The sequence below is a fragment of the Castor canadensis genome, chromosome 18 (assembly GCF_047511655.1).
Source record: "Castor canadensis chromosome 18, mCasCan1.hap1v2, whole genome shotgun sequence".
Classification (NCBI taxonomy): Eukaryota; Metazoa; Chordata; class Mammalia; order Rodentia; family Castoridae; genus Castor; species Castor canadensis.
In genome coordinates, this window is record NC_133403.1 from 26,157,639 (window position 1) to 26,169,647 (window position 12,009).

Genomic DNA, 12,009 nt, shown 5'->3' on the forward strand with positions numbered 1-12,009 from the left:
CATAATACCGTTTTTTCCAGAAATACTCCCTGATGTCTCTGATGAACTCTAACTGATCCTTTGGGTTTTCCTTAGAAAACTCTTCTCTGTGGTTTTTATTTTTTCACTATTGACATGAATTTCTTTTTTACTGGCAGGAATTCCTCAGAGTAAAAATGACTTTTATTCAGATTTTAATTCCCACTGCCTGGTGGAATTGTTAGAACTGTTTTCATAGAATGCCTTCAATAAGTGTTTAGTGAATGAGAGAGTGAATAAATAAATTGGTGAATGGATGGGTATGTTGATGGGTTAATTAATGTGTTGAAAAATGGGTGAATAGACCAACACTGGTTAAGTGGATAAAAGAGATGATTGACAGACAAGTGAATGACTATAGATAGTCGTGTAAGCAGATAGACAAACAGATTGGTAATTGGATGGAATGGGTATAAATTCTAAATTTGATATTCTTATTTCCCTTAAAGAAAGAAATCAGAGTGAGTAAAAGAGAAACCTGGAGAAAACTTAAAGTAAAATTTTAAGACCCAGTCAAAAATTTAATAAACAGTACATCAGATCAAGGAAAGATCTGGGCCATTTCATTCTCTTTCCTGTGGAAGGGCTACTTATTCATTTATTGGAGTTAAAGTGCACATCAAAATTCCCTCTCTAATTTGTCTTGCTTTTTTTCAAATATTTCCTCCCAATAGGAGTAAATGGGTATTTAAGTAGATGAAAGTTTAAAATCATAAAACCAGTGATTAATATGACATTAGTAGAAATCACATTAAAATTTGAAATCCTTTTAATTTAAGATGTAATTTTTGTTGAAAATGACTGCAGTGTCTAAAATAGTTCAAATATTTCTGTTATGATTTCATTTTATTTCTATATTTTATTAACCAAAACAATGCTTTTTTGTTGATATTTTAACTTGATCCTTTTATTGAACAATATTTTAGCCGTATATTGATTGTAAAGCACTGAAATAATGAAATATTTTGTAATGTAACCATAAGCCACAGGTGCCATAACATCAGTCAAGATGGTCACATTCAGCACAATTTCAGAAACCTTGGAGAAACTTTGGTGGTATGGTAGCCAATCTTCATTGCCCAGAGATGTTAAGGAACTCTAAATGAAGAAAAGAAACAACAAAAACAACAATAATGCATTGTGAGTTGGTAGTCAGCCAAACAAGCACTATCAATTCCATATTTATTTAGGTACCATGGACTGGATCCAAATGTGTTGCAAGATGTGGCTGGACCATTTACATATCAGCACTCCTTATGGCCCTAATGCAATCCTAATTCGTGATTAATGGACTAGAGGTGAATTCCTATTTAGGAACCCTTGAGAAATTGGTTTTTGGCACAAATCATAGGTTTGTGGTGGTGCAACCATGGTTGCTATTTTATTCTTAGAGATGAATTTTCCTGTACTATTTGTAAACAACGAGGCCAGGTAGAACACAAAGGTTACACCACCCCTTGGCAACATGATCCACAAACAGAGGTCCAGCCTCTGGAAAGACTTCTAAGTATAGGGCACAGGAAAGGGACCCTTTCACCCTAGTCAAAGGCCACTGCAATTTGTTTCCACTGATGACAAATTAAATCATTAACAGATACAAATCTGAAAAGAATATACACCTTTACTAATAAAATACCATGTTCAATAATTAACACAGGGAATTTAAATAATGTACTGATTAATAAATAGAAAACCCACTAGAAAATGTGGTTCTGATAAAGGTGCCCGCAGGTAACTTGCAGTCAAGTACATGATGCAAGATTGTTTTCAAATTGCTGAATTCACATGGTATGAACTGAGATCATCAGGAATGGATGAGCATCTGTTGCATAATGTATTAAATAAATTATGTTTGCACCACTACATCCCCCAATGAAAACATTATGCATCCAATAGAAATGATCATTTGCAAACTGTAGGAACCCATGAATAATAATGAGGTAATGTTATTTTTTTATTGTGGAAAATATGGTCAAGGCAACATCTTTGCAACAATGCAAGATATGTATCCTGACACATAGGGCACAGATACAGAGGTTCAACAACCAGGTAACAACATTGTGAGTGTTTTTTTTTTTAAATCAAGTACTCAGTGACTATTTACAAAGTGAAAGGGTATAATACCTGTAATCACTTATATTTCATTTAGTTCAGTACTGCCTAGGCAGAGTTTACCATATACACATGCCATCTTTCACATGGACATTTGTTACATGTCATCTTGGCAATGAGAACAGAAAATCTCAGATATAAAATTGATGGTGGAGGCTTTGCATTTTTGATATCCTTGGTGTAATTGTGATACATCCGGCAAAAAAACCCAAAATCTTTCCTCTTGAGTTTTAGTAAATTTTTATTGTTGTGCTGGAGGTACAATGTGGAGTTTTTAAAACTTACAATATTGAATATATATCATAGTTGCATTCACTGACTCTAACATTCTCCTTTATCCCCCATACCTGGAATAGTTTCAAGAAGATTTTTTTGTTGTGTAGTGGGGTTACATAGCAGCATTTACAAAATTTCTTACAATGTATCAAATATATCATACTTCAATTCACCTCTTCCACTGCTCTCCTTTACCTCCCCCTTCCCCATTCCTGGAATGGTTACATCAGGTAACATTTTTGCTTTTACATACAAGTGTACACATTTTTGCACCATAGTAACCTCCTACCCCTTTTCCCTACCACCTTCCCCCGCACCTCCCACTGATACAAACACTGACTCCACCCCCCCAGGCAGGACCTGTTCTGCCCTCCTGTTCTCCAATTTTGAGGAAGAAAAGGAAAAAAATGATGCAGTGAGTTTCCTTGTGATATTTCTAGATATAGATATATTATAGCCCAAAATGTTCATCTCCTCTGTTTTTCCACAGTCTCCCTCAGTCCATTTCTTATTGTGGTTTCAGCAAGTTTAAGAATTGAATATTCATTCTTGTATAGAGGGTACATAGTCATTTTTACATTTACATGCATGTTTACACAGTATTTGCACCACATTCACCCACCCTCCAACAGCTATCCACACATCTTCCCCCTCCCATTGTTACCAAACCCCCATTCAGGATGAAGAAAGAGAGAGAGATGCAAAAACATAAGAACATTGAACCTCTGCTGGGAGAAACCCTTTCCTAGCATCTTATTTTTATTGTTAGTATTTCAAAAGTCTGGAATCACATTGTAAGTCTGAAAGTAGTCAAAAATAAAATGCTAGATAAACCTAAAATTTAAATAACTGTAAACTCTTGGAGATCAAACTGCAGGGAAGAAGGAAGGAAAAAAAGCTGAGGGAGTAGTAAAAGAAGCAAGATAAAGAATAAGTGAGGTGAGAAATAATAGAAGGAAGGAAGGAAGGAAAGGCAGAGTAATGAGATAGGGAAGGAAGGAAGGAAGGAAAGCTTCCAGTCCCAGCCACCATGAGTCTCGTGGTCTCCAGTGGTGGGTCTACTCTTGCATGCTAACTCTGCAGTAATGTACTCCCAGGGCAAACTTGCTTCAGAGGAGGGACAGATGCAAAGAAAATATTTGCAGCATGAGCTTGTTATGGGACACTGTGATCAGAATTCTGTGTCCTCTGGGAACTGTCCACTCTAGCTTGCAGTAAACAAAAGTGCCAAAAGGAGGTGATAGTGGTCAAATGAAGACCTCTGAATCACCCACAACTCCTAATAGAGATCTTTCTGCTCTTTGCAGAACACACCTTGAGTTATGATAATGCCATTCTCCCCAAACAACTCCAGTGACATATTCACTCTTCTCAGTCCCTCAGAGACTTTCTTGCCAGCATCACCTATAACTCCATGCTGTCTTCTAGCTGTCAACCCAGCTCAGGATTTGGATATCAGTATGATTTTCCTGTATTAGGGTAGTTGCTTATTCTGCAATAAAATCTCTACTATGTCTCCAACTAAGTGTTGGAAGAGAAAACAGAAACCTGGAGAAGTTTGGGAAGAGTTTGAAAATCTGTAGGGCAATGTCACTAGAGGGATCCAGATATCTGCAGAGTATAGGTTGTACCCGGTTTCATGACTGGGTTTCTTCAGGGAAGAGGCTTCAGCCTGTCTTTGGCCAACAGGTATCTGGAAAACAGAAGCCATGGGATTTTCTTAGCCACAGTTGTTCTCAGGCTAGAAACTAAGCTCATAACCACCCCCAGTGTGTCTGCAGGGCAATGATTAGATTTCATCCCTCTTCATGGGGTATCTGCAGCACAGAGGCCACTTGAGTGTGCATGGTGTCTGCAGGTCAGAAAATATGTCATGTTCCTGACACCAAGGTGTCTCTAGGGCAGAGTCCAGTGCCAAATCACTGTCTCTGGTTTTCTGCAGGGCAAATGTTGCATCCTATACTCAGCTCCCATATATCTGCTCAGGTGTAGCAGTGGCCTCTTCTTAGAACTAATGTATGTAGAGCAGGGGCTATGCTCCCAAAAACCTGCATTGTTCAGAGCAGAGCTGACAGTTATGCATAGGACAGTGGTTGAAGCCTATCTGTCATAGGGGTCTGCAAGACAGAAGCTGTGTCCTGTATGCTGTACTCTGATTGAAGTCACCTCCAGGACATTTTCCTTGAGCCCCAATTGTGTGCATATCAAAGGATGTAGCCTCTCCCCATGTTCTAGTGTCAGCAGGGCAGAGGCCATAGCCTGTCCCTGGTGCACCTGCATCTACAGAGATGAAGTCATGTTTTGTTCCCCATCTCCATGTGTCTACAGGACAGAGGATTCTGGCAGGCTCCATGTGACTGGAGGGCACAGGATGTTGGAAGCCTATGGGAGTTTTCATGCAGAGACACAGTAGTCTCACCTTAGTTTTCTATAAGGTAGGCAGTGTGGCCTGTCTCTACACAGGTTAACTTCAGATGTAGAGGCCATTATAGGGGTCCTGGTGTCTGCATGGGACAGACAATGACCTGTTCCAAACCCTCAGGTGTATGGACAGAACAGGTTACCTGAAGTCTCTATCTGTATGTAACATAGATCCTGCAACCCATCACAGCACTCAGGTGTATGCAGTGCAGAGGCCTTGGCCTATTCTCAACACTTGTGTGGCTGGATGTCTCCAGGTGTCATCAGGATTAAAGCCATGGCATAAACCCATCTCAGGTTTCTCCAGGGAACGTCCTGCCTATCCCTAGCTAGAGTGCTGAGGCTGTGGTCTGTCCCCAATTCCCAGGGGTATGGATGGCCCAGACTGCTTGAGGGCCCAGGATGCCTGCAGTACTGGAGGTAGCCTATCATTGTTTAGGCTGTCTCTGTGGCACAAGCTATGGCCTTTCCCTGACCCTGGTATGTGCAGATTAGCAGGGCAGAGTTAGCATCCTTTTGCGGCCCACAGTTTTTGTCATGAAGAGATTTCTTGAGGCCTCTGGGCATCTTATTCACCACATTGTAGCCATCATGAGGAGAGAGTAACAGAAAAGTGCCAAGACAAAAATAATAAATTTAACATTTTATGATATCTGACTGTCATCCTTTTCATTGCTGATAAGATTTTGTTATCTGTTTGTGAACTAGGTTAGATACTGAATTCTCCTTGTTGGTCTAAAAACAAATATGTCATTTTTCTCAACCCATTCAAGCTGAAACTGGATGACTAAATGGAAATTTCAGAAAATCAACATCAATTTCTTATGGTCAAACTTCATGCCTGACACTTTTGGGAATATCCCAAAACATCAGATGACATTGTCAAAGGATTTCAAACTTGAAGCCAGGGCAATCCACCAGATATTAAGTGGTGTTGTCATTTTACCATCTGATGTTGCTTCAGATTCAAATCTACAATATGTATTTACCTTCTTCTAGACTCTGCATCTAAACTTATAATTTGCTCCAACTATCAACCTTTTCTTTTCTTTCTCATTTTTGTCAAAAAAATAATTTAAATCCTCTTCAAGCAATGCAATCCAGAGTGAGTTGTTTAAATATGACTATAGCATAGGAACATTGTTGATATATTCATTGGTCAACAAGGCACACCCTGTACTCTTGTCTGAAAAAATGATGTTTTCTTATAAATTCAGATGTTGTTAACCCAAATTTAAAAAGCCATTAGAATTAGATCTAAATATTTCATCAAGTAAGTGAACCATTTTCCCGTACTTTATTTGGATCTTTGTAATCTCTGCTTCTGGCTACTTCTCAAACTCTACAGTATCCTCCTATTAGTCAAACTGATAACATCATCTGGGCATCATATTTTCTGAAGTGTCTTAAATGCTTGCCACCTGCCCCTGATTCCTCATATGATCTCCATGGGAATTGAGCAACAAAACCTCATGGACTAAATCACAGAAAAACTACTGAGATCCAGTGTTGTAATTTTCAGATTATGTGGATCAGTTAATCAGAAAGGCTGACCAAAATGGGGGAAATATGAAAATAAAATTGAGACCAGTGTTGAAAATTCCATGAGCAGGCAGAGGCAGTAAGGACATTCAAGCAAGACTTAGTATTTCTTGAAAGTGTCCATGATCATTGCAAACAAATCTTAAGTCATTCTCCAAAAATGGTATAAGATTCTTTATTTGAAACAATCCTCACTATCTGATGACCACTAATATTTATATTAAATAATATTACAAATAATAATCAATGATTATGAAGGTTACATAGCCTCCTCATTTTCACTGTATTAGCCATGTCCTAAGGTCTTAGCACTGTTCATTTTCAGTAAGGAAAATATTCTACTGTATACACAATAATCATTTTAAATATTTTGAACTAGATAAGGTTTTATTTTTGACATTGTTAATTTTTATATTTTTTTCTCTTTAATTTAGTCTAGGTGTGACAATTAAAAACTTGACTTGCTATTTGAAAGAATGAACTCCTTGTTTTTGACAGTAATTCTATCAACTTTATTCTGTTTTAGTGAATTTCTAATGACTTTTGCTATTGCTATTCTAATGATTTTCTTTTACTTAACAAATAATTTATAAAATTTCAAATTTTGTACTTAACACAGGATGTATATTCATGAATTATTATTAATATTATATTACAAAATTTGAATGTTCTCTTTCTATTTATTCAAGTTTTAATTGTGTCATTTAAGTTTCCCTAAATAGGATAAAAACAAATTTTTAATTGAATATTATTTATTAATTATTATTAATTTGGTTGTATTGAGGTTGAAGAACACCAAGGCCTTGACTTTTTCAGCAGGCACTCTACTTCTTGAACTATGCCCTCAGTATGGGTACTTTGAGATGGGATTTGCCTTATGTCCTGGTCAATTCTCCAAGTTGTGCTTCACCACATAATTGGGATGACAGGTGCACAGGCTGCTGCATCCAAACATTGTTCAAGATGAAGTCTAATGAACGCTTTCCCCAGGCTGTCTTCAGACCATGATCCCATTGATCTTCACACCCAAGTAGCTAAAATTCCATGCTTAAGCCACTGTGCTTGAGTCAAATCTGTAAAATTTTTGAGTGATTTAATTTTTCATATTTTTGGTATTAATTTTTGTTGTATTACTTTCAGAAGTCTAATCTTGCCATAAGTCTTTTTCTTGGTTACTTTGAGGTTGCTTTTACATAACGAACTAATGAAAAAGTACTAGAAAATTTTGTAAAAATATATAGTGTAGTCATCAAATATGCAAACATGTCAAACCTGTTTGGTAAAATTTAGTTTTATTATCCTTATCCTTTTTAATGTATCACTTTGATCTGTTTATTTGGCAATATTTTAAAATATAATATAAATCCTAAATCTAATTAGTCTCGATTCCCTAAATGAACATTACTTTTAATATTTTATTTATTTATGTTTCCCAAATATGTATTTTTTAATGGATGGTGACTTTTAGCAACATAGAGTTTTTTTTAATAATTTTTATTTTATTCATATGTGCATACAATGTTTGGCTCATTTCTTCCCCCTTCCCCCACTTCCCTTTCCCTCCACCTCCTACCTATCCTCCCCACCCCTTCGCTACCCAGCAAAAACTATTTTACCATTATCTCTAATTTTGTTGAAGACAGAGTATAAGCAATAATAGGAAGGACCAAGGGTTTTTGACAGTTGAGATAAGGATAGCTATACAGGGAGCTGACTCGCATTGATTTCCTGTGCATGTGTGTTACCTTCTAAATTAATTCTTGTTGAACTAACCTTTTCTCTAGTTCCTGGTCCCCTTCTCTTATTGGCCTCAGTTGCTTTAAAGTATCTACTTTCATTTCTCTGCATTAAGGGCAACAAATGCTATCTACTTCTTTAGGTGTCTTATCTATCCTCATAACTCCCTTGTGTGCTCTTGCTTTATCATGTGATCAAAGTCCAATCCCCTTGTTGTGTTTGCCCTTGATCTAATGTCTGCATATAAGGGAGAACATACAATGCTTGGTCTTTTGGGCTAGGCTAACCTCACTCAGAATGATGTTCTCTAATTCCATCCATTTACTAGCGAATGATAACATTTCGTTCTTTTTCATGGCTGCATAAAATTCCATTTTGTATAAATACCACATTTTCTTTATGCATTCATCAGTAGTGGGGCATCTTGGCTGTTTCCATAATTTGGCTATTGTGAATAGTGCTGCAATAAACATGGGTGTGCAGTTGCCTCTGGAGTAACCTGTGTCACATTCTTTTGGGTATATCCTCAAGAGTGGTATTGCTGGATCATATGGTAGATCAATGTTTAGCTTTTTAAGTGGACTCCAAATTTTTTTCCAGAGTAGTTGCACTAGTTTACATTCCCACCAGCAGTGTAAGAGGGTTCCTTTTTTTTCCCTCATCCTTGCCAACACCTGTTGTTAATGGTGTTGCTAATGATGGCTATTCTAACAGAGGTGAGGTGGAATCTCACCTCTGTGGTTTTAATTTGCATTTCTTTATTGCTAGGGATGGTGAGCATTTTTTCATGTGTTTTTTAGCCATTTGAATTTCTTCTTTTGAAAAAGTTCTGTTTAGTTCACTTGCCCATTTCTTTATTGGTTCATTAATTTTTATCCTTTGACATCCATTGCAAAGGAGTCTGATAAAAGTGCTGTCCAGTTTCTGTAGTGGCTGTCCTATAGCAAGATGTATAGTTTGATAATAGGGAGAAAGCCTGAGCTACTAAAGAAGACTGAGATTCAAAGACATAGAGCTTGGAAACAAGATATCATAAATATGAGAAGAATACTGAAACATCTGTGAGACTCACAGGGATAAAGTGAACCATACTTTTCTCTTGAGAGTATCATGGATTTAGAGAAAATCTGTGCCCAATATCTCTTTCAGATCTGCTACATTCCAATGGCTCATGCACAAAGAAAAACTGAAAACCTATGCTTTCCATGAAAGGAAGGTTGGAATTCTACTGTTTTGTGAAATCTGCACAAGGATAATCTGTGTACCTGTGTTTGAGGGTGATGTTGTACCTCTATATTAAATTTTCTTATAGCAACAAACAGGTAATAATTGGCTAGTGCTTTAGAAGACATGTTAGTATTCTGATTTGTTTTTAAGTAAGCTGAAAAATATTACAGTGAATAATACAGAATACAGAAATTTACCAGTAGAATTTCTGTTCTATTTAGGGCCACAGTCCTTGATGAAATCTTGGTGTTATGGGAAAAAGATTGCTATCCCTGTAGAAAAGACAAGTGTTGGTTTACTTCTCTGATTATAAAAACAGTGATTTCAATGGCAAGTGTTTGTGAACAGTGGAAATTAAAGTAAAACAGCACTAACAGAAACAATTATGAATGCCACCTATCAGCTGCTTATTATCTCTATTAAATTTCACAACAAACTTTGAGAAATCTTTGTGTCTCATCTGGAGTGGAGCAAAGTATAATGCAAGGATGTATCCTATTATAGTCTCATGGGGCATAACATGTTTTTATGCATAAATCTTATTAGTATTTACCAGTAGCATAGTGTTCAGTGTATTGATTACCCTTGGTCCCACCATGTCAGTGTCAGCTTCACATGACCATGCAAAAGATCTGCTCATATAAATAAAGACATTATCAGGCAGCTTATTCCAAGAAGTTGGGTATATCCAATTTTGGAGTTATAAACTTTGAAAGAAATTAAAGCGTTTGTAACTGGATTAATGAGATAATTCCTCTAGTGTGGTGATTCTAAGAAATACCTTAAACTTTCACCAAGTAAGGCCTAATGGATATTTTAAACACAGTAGAACTTTCTGTATTTTTAAGATCAGTAGCCTGAATTTCTAGAAGGGCAGGTTAGACCGCTACACTTTGGGGAACCTTATTTCCCATAAGTTAGGGCAGGTTCCCATGTGACTGATGAATTCAACTTTACTAGCAGTTGAGAAAACACATAGACAACATTTTTCCTTCTTCATGTTGTAACTATCTTGAAGAAAGCAGATAAAGGAACACAATTATGCCATTCTTATGTGGATTACATGGGCTAGGTTATATAATGATTTCTGAAAGCAAATATATTAGTAATTTATTGTTATGCAATGACTAAGATGGTCTTAAGGCTTCCTTCAATTTATTCAGACTTTAGACAATTTTCTTTCTCCCTAAACACACTTATTATTCCATTTATAAGAAAATTGAAATGGTAATTTTGAGCCTTTTGAGAAAAAAATACATGAGTATTTTTCTACCATGTATTCTACAATGTATGAATATTGTCATAAAGGAAAAAGTAAAAATCAATAAAGAGTGTTTAGTATATTTAGTCACAAAAGAAATGTAAATAAAACTATACTGAGATTCCATCTCACCCCAGTAATACTGGCTTTTGTCAAGAAAACAAAAATTACAAATGATGAGGAAGATGCAAGTGGACAGTGTGCATCTGCATTGTTGGCAGAAATGTAAGGTAGTGAAGTAACTGTGGAAATCAATAGGGAGTTGCCTCACAAAACTAAAAATAGAATTCTCATATGATCCTTCTCTACTGCTTTTGGATGTGTGCCCAAAGGAATTTAAGTAAATGTATGATAGAGATAGATGCATTATCTGTTTATTACAGTACAATTAAAAATAGACAAGTTATAGAATCAGCCATTCTCTACACATTTGTCTGTTCTTGGGTACCTGCACTAGTTATATATAATAATATATATTATATATAGATAGATGTTCAGTCATAAACAAGGCTGAAATTTTTATTTTCAGTAAAATAGATGGAACTGGAGATCATCATGCTAATCTATCATACCTTCTCTAATATGTAGAAACTAGATCTAAAAACTGAAAGATATAATCACAAAAGGGGGACCAATTTTGGGACAGGGATCCTGGTGGAGGTGGTAGAGAGAGAGGGCAAGAGGCAGATATGATCAATGTACATTTGTATGCACATATGAACAGGAAATTAGGAAACCCATTCAAAATTTTTGTAAGAAGTTTTTAGAATTGGGTTAAGCAAAGTAAGGAAAAGAATGAGCATTACAGAGAAAGAATATGATCAGAGCACATTACATGAATGTTCTCACAAGCAAATATATGTAAGAAAATAACACAAGGAAACAGTTCACTTTGTATAATTACTGTTTTTTAAAAACAACAGTTCCTAATGTCCCATTGTCTGTTGGGAGGAAGAAGTCTAAGCACCACTTAGCAAACATAGTGACCTAATTACATTGAACGACTTCTCTGCTGGAGCTAGTGGAGTGATTCAATTGCAAGAGCACATACCAGGCATACTCCTGCCAAAAAAAAAGCTAGAAAAGAAAGCATGGCTGGTGGAGTGGCTCAAGTTGTAGAATGCTTGTCCAACAATGTCTTTGCCGGTATTCCTCAGAATATTCCCTTTATCTCAGTCTGAAATTTGAAAGTTCTCCAAACTTTTGTTTAACAAAGCAGAGGTCAATTTCTCTCCTATTGCAAGAGTCTTGCTATTCTGAAGTAAGAGGGTTAATAAATTAAGAAACAGTATATGCAACTAATTACCTAGTGAGAAATCTGTTTATAGCATTCAGTACAGAAAATCTTTTCCATAAATAAATTGAATGAAAACCAGCAGAAAGTGGTTAGCTATGTTTGTTTTGTTTGCTTTTTT